Source organism: Setaria italica, chromosome VI (genome assembly GCF_000263155.2).
Source record: "Setaria italica strain Yugu1 chromosome VI, Setaria_italica_v2.0, whole genome shotgun sequence".
NCBI lineage: Eukaryota > Viridiplantae > Streptophyta > Magnoliopsida > Poales > Poaceae > Setaria > Setaria italica.
This window is the reverse complement of record NC_028455.1, coordinates 19,480,391-19,486,390: the sequence shown is the minus strand read 5'-3', so window position 1 is coordinate 19,486,390 and position 6,000 is coordinate 19,480,391. Positions and strand designations below refer to the sequence as shown.

The following is a 6,000-nucleotide window of genomic DNA, read 5'->3' as shown; positions in this document are numbered from 1 at the left end:
CATGGAAGGGTTTCAAATATTAGTGAAAAATTGTCATCAAAATTCAGGGTTGGTGTGTTACAATGAGTGTGGACCCCTAACTCATCATTGGGATAAGCACCATTGGGAGCACGTGTGCTGAGGCACACTCAGTTAAGACAGCGTACAAGATAGAGTCATGGTGGGTGGATGAAGGAATCGTGGCCGTGCACACCAGTGGAATACTTCTGCTCAGGATGATGCCGCTGAGGAGGAGTCTTTTGATGAGGCTCCCAATCGCCATCGGCACCTAGACGACATCGACGCCAAATTGAGAGATCAAGATCAAGAGTTGAGACGTCAAGTGCATACTCTAGTGCAGCAGATGGCATCCATGCAAACTCAGATGACCGAACTTGCTGACACTAGGCGGCGGAGGGGCATACCAGAAGATCAATACAAGAGGCACACGAGTAAGACAGAAATCTAGATGGAATTGTAACTCACAAATTCCTTCTAGTATTCACCAACAATAGTGGTTAACTTCATCATAGATTCGACCCCCAAAATCCAAGAGTCCTTTGCATATATAGACCACGTAGGCCAAATAAACTAAAAATTGAAGTGCTAGATAAAACTAAACAGATGGCTCTTAAGCTTCTTATTTAACCAAATAAATATTTAGACCTACACTTCCTTGCATATTTTTTTTGGAGCTGCACGTCATAGCATCTCCATGAATATTTCTAGGAGAGTGTTGTAGTTTCTCCCTTCAACTTGTTCAAATGCACTATCCAAGTTACGTTTATCTTGGTAGTGTTCTTGGACGCAGTGCCGCCTTTCAACTCCCTTCCTATTCTCATCTTTGTGGGTGTCTCTCGCTTCATCATTTTCTTCTCATGCATTGGTGGTAAGCTCACCTTGGAAGATGTCCTCCAACCTTTCATCCCTTCAGTGTGAGCTTTCCATGAAAAAGACCTCACGCTCGGGTGAAAAGCTATCAGAGCTTGAAGTGACGATGATAGTAATCTTTCCTTGTTTAGCAATGGTGAATAGGGGAGCTCCAGTTTGGAATGGTACATCATCTAGGCAGGCGATGAGGCGTGATTCGTCATCCTTAGCAAGGGTAGTTGGCTTCATGCTGGGTGAGTAGATGAATCTTCCTTGTAGGGTTCATGTGATAACCAGACCTTGCTACAGGTCTGATAAGGGTGTCTCCTCGTCTGAATCCAAGTAGTTGCCGGGGTCCTCAATTCCATTCATGTTAGATTGGAATCTGGACATAGCATCCTAGTACACAGTGGCTACATTGCGGAGTCCTTATGGGGAACAGGGTGGGTGGGAGATTGAATCGCTTGATGGTTGTGAACCAGCTCGAGTAGATTGATCCAAGTCAGAGTAGAAGTCAGGCATAGCCCAGACTTGTCCTCCCAACCTCTGGTCAAGTAAGAGATCATGAACTTGCCGGGGCCTTTGATGAGGTCGTTGAGGCCTTGGTGATGGTTCTTCATGGTACAGAGCTTCTTCTTTGGGGGTGGGCACAATGTAGCAGTGGAAGTTTTGCCACACCATCTATGACGTAGACCTAGGAGCCGAAGACAAACATTGCACTTTCTTGAAAGACGACAGTAGGCTTGATGATGATTTGTGCCATCTAATTTGCCAGGGTATCATCGCTGAATTCCCCTACATGACGCGCCAACTCTCGGCATTTAGACTAGCAACCTACTGAGGAGTATCCTGAGCTAGTGGATTGGTTGGAGGGGTTTCACCGAGATCAGGAACTCGAAGGTGAATGCAGACACAATTTAGACAGGTTTGGGCCGCTGAATAGTGTAATATTGTACGTGTTGTATAGTGATTATATTGCGTTGATTGCATGAGATGTCTTGGAGGGGATCCTACCTCGCCTTATATAGCTTGGGGTAGGGTTACAGGTCGGTTATTATAAGAATCCTTGTCGGTTAAGATAGGAGAAGTCCTAATTGTATTACATCGATTACTTTCCATTTACCCAACTAGTTCTATATATAGCATAGTCAACTACGCCATCCTGCACCGTAGTCTTCATGTAAGACACGCATAAGTGTCATGTCCCATATCTGGAACAATTTGTGCCCTGCAGATTGGCCCATGGATGTATATATGACACCTTGTTTGTCGTATTCCTCTAAGCTTTTACGAGCTTTGACTGCAACTCCTTGCATAGTTCAAAACCATACATATAACTAGCATTATCAACCACTCTCTTCGTACGAGTACTTCTAAGAGATTCAGGCAATACGTCCTGATATTGACAAAGTCACCATAGTCAACTCGTCTACCACAAGAATAAAATTGACATTCTTAAAATAAATCCACAAAAAGATGAGCATCGGTACCTAGTAGAGGATCTCAAGCCGAAACCTAACCAACTGAAGACACATGTCCCTCATAATATTATCCGGCATATTTCCAACATTAGTGACTACTAAGTTCATTTTGCAGGCACAAGTTCACCATAAGTTGATGTTGATCCACTGCCGGTATGTTCGTTGATGTTGAAAGCGTCAGATCACTTGGCCACCAAGTGGTCTATGAGGACCAAGAAGTGGCAAATTTGTACATGCTCAATTGGCGGGACAATACTAGGTGCTTATTGCCAGAAGTTTGCTGGCAAGTATAAGAGAGGTATGGGACGGGACATCTTTTGAAAAAACAAGTGTAAAAGCAACCAGTGGATAGTGGTTCAATGCATCATGTTCGACCTAGTGGCAAGCACGAGCTACAATAAAAGTATACAAATAGCTTATAGAGAAGTTATTCAAGGCACATAAGCTCTCAGTCCTCGCAAATGCATCGGATCCAAGTCCCAAGCATGGCACTTACATTTCCATATAGATATATCATCGTATCATTGATCATGTTGTCCACGGTGCTTGCAGCTGCTATGGCTTCCATAGGTCTGAGCAAGAGCAACGGTGGTGAGGACAAGGACCTTGCCGTCATGCTGGCTTTCAAAGCTGAGCTATCAGACCCTCTCGGCATCATCCATGGCAACTGGACCACCGGCACATCCTTCTGCAACCGGATCGGCATCTCGTGCAGCTAGCGCAGGCAGCGTGTCATGGCATTGGAACTTCCTGGCGTCCCCCTCCATGGATCGCTCACTCCTTACCTTGGTAACCTTTCTTTCCTCTCTGTCCTCAACCTCACCAACACAAACCTGACGGGCTCAATTCCAGACGAATTAGGAAGATTGAGCCGTCTCAAACTCCTTGATCTTGGCAATAATGGCCTGTCAGGGGTCATCCCAGCAACCACCGGAAATCTCTCGAGGCTTCAAGTTCTAGACTGGAGTCATTCCAGCACAACTTGGGCAGTTGCGAAAGCTTTCATATTTGCTTCTCTCCATCAATCACTTACAGGATCCATCCCTGCTTCTTTTGGTAACATTTCTGGATTACAATACCTGATGTTAGACGGAAACCAGTTGGCTGGATTAGTACCAGCAATTACATTTGGAAACATGGAAGCTTTGGTGGTTCTTGACATTTCAGCAAATAGCCTATATGGAAACCTCAGCTTTCTGGCCGGGCTTACCAAGAGCAGAAATCTCACTACCATTAACTTCTACTCAAATAATTTCACCGGTAGCATCCTAGGCTACGTGGGGAATCTGTCAAACCAGTTACAACAAATCAATGCATATCAAAACAAGATAGATGGCCCTTGATGGTCTAATCACTGGTCTAATGAAGCTAAGTATATACGAAAACCAACTGCATGGTGCGATTCCAGAATCTTTCATGACGATGGAGAATCTTTAGACCCTTGATTTGAGTGTAAACAACTGGTCTGGCTCCATCCCCTCTCAGATTTCAATGCTCAAGAATCTGCTACTATTGATCCTCTGCAACAACCAACTTTCTGGCTCCATACCAAAGGACATTGGTAACCTCACAAACTTATAGTACTTAATATTGTATCAAAACAAGGTAACGTCAACTATACCCCCAAGCTTGTTTCATCTCAATGGTCTCATCCAACTAGCTTTGTTCCAAAACATCTTAGAAGGTGAACTGCCGACCGATATAGGCTCTCTCAAGCAGATGGACATGATGGATCTCTCTGCCAACCACTTGGTTGGTAGCCTCCCGGATTCAATTGCACTGTAAAAAACCTTCGCCCAATTTTGAATCAAATGGTGACTTACATAAATCTATCGCACAATTCGTTCAATGGTTCAATACCAAATTCTTTTAGAAAGCTACACAACTTGCAATATTTGAATCTATCCCACAATGATCGCTCTGGTACGATCCCAAACTTCTTTGCTAATTTTTCCTACCTCGCAAGTTTGGACCTGTCTTTCAACAAGCTAAAATGCCAAATACCAGAAGGCGGTGTTTTCTCAAATATCAGTCTTGAATCCTTGGAGGGGAACATAGGTCTATGTGGCGCTTCACATTTGGGACTTGCACCTTGTCATAGCAAATATTTCAGGACCACTAGTAGCCATCATATGCTAAAGTTTTTGCTCCCTGCTGTCATCATAGCAATTAGAGCTATAGCTTCCTGCATATATGTATTCATTAGAATGAGAATGAAGAAGCAACAAGGGATTGTAGTTTCTGGAGTTGTTCTTGACATGATCGGACATCCGATGGTCTCCTACCATGAGCTTGCTCGTGCCACTATTAATTTTAGCGATACCAACCTCTTGGGTTCTAGAAGCACTGGTAAAGTCTTCAAGGGCCAACTTGAAAACGGATTGGTGGTTGCAATAAAAGTTATAGACCTGCAGATGCGACAAGGCATCAGAAGTTTCGATGCCGAGTGTCAAGTACTTGGCATGGCAAGGCACCGCAACTTGATAAGGATACTGAGCACCTGCTCCAACCTGGACTTTAGAGCTTTGATTCTTGAGTACATGCCCAATGGAAGCTTAGAGACACTCCTACATTTCTCTGAAGATAGAAGTAACTTGATTTTCATGAAGAGGTTGGACATCATGTTAGACGTGTCGCTGGCAATGGAATATCTACACCATGAGCACTGTGAGGTGGTCCTGCACTGTGCCTTGAAGCCTAGTAATATTCTGTTTGATAGCGACATGATAGCTCATGTGGCTGATTTTGGCATAGCAAAGTTGGTGTTAGCTGATGACAGCAACATGATCTCTGCGAGCATGCCTGGAACACTTGGATACATGGCACCAGGTACTAGCACTCCTACCCTTGGCCAATTCAGTTCTTGTTAAACAATTGACTGGATTAACTCCTCATTCACCATCATTGCATAATTCCAGTCTTGCTCTAACTCGTGTTTCTGTATTCTCTGAGCAGAGTGTGGTTCATCCGGAAAGGCATCACGGAAGAGCGATGTGTTCAGCTATGGGATCATGCTACTTGAAGTCTTCACTGGAAGGAGACCTACAGATGGTATGTTTGCTGGAGGTTTGAGCCTTAGGCAGTGGGTTCATCATGCTTTTCCAATGGAGCTTGCTCATGTTCTAGACGAGCAGCTTGTACCGAAGGACCCTTCTTCCAACTGCAGCATCAAAGACTTTCTTGTGCCTATAATCGAGCTGGGATTACTCTGCTCGTGCGACTTGGCTGAGAGAAGGGTGACTATGAGTGATGTCGTTCTAAGACTCAGGAAGATCAAAAGAGGCTACACAGAATTGGCAGAAACCATCCGGGATGTGTCCCAGTGAAGTGAATATTACCTTGCGTCGATAAATAGATGTTTCCTGCTGCACAAAGAATTAGTATGTAGCATCAACAACAAGCAGTAGCAAACATTAATAAATTTCACCTAGTTTTTCTTTTCCCTCCCAAGGTTTGGGACTAAAAGGCTTTATTGTCGTTGCTTTTCCCCTAATGTAGAAATATGCCTATGCCAGAGGTCCCCTGTAAATCCAAGAAATGATTGTCTAGTCTCAATAAAGAAGCTCGACCATGGGGAGAGAGACTCTCTCTGGGGTTTGTTCTAAGAAGGTGCCGCACTTCCTATATCTGAATGAGAGTTTTGATGACTCCTGGAATTCACGTTCCAACT

At 44.1% G+C, this 6,000-nt stretch overlaps 1 pseudogene; it reads left to right on the top strand.

Annotated features, from left to right (window-relative positions):
• The first annotated feature begins 2,765 nt into the window (after positions 1-2,765).
• On the top strand, positions 2,766-5,768 carry LOC101757360 (annotated as a pseudogene).
• Positions 5,769-6,000: the final 232 nt, after the last annotated feature.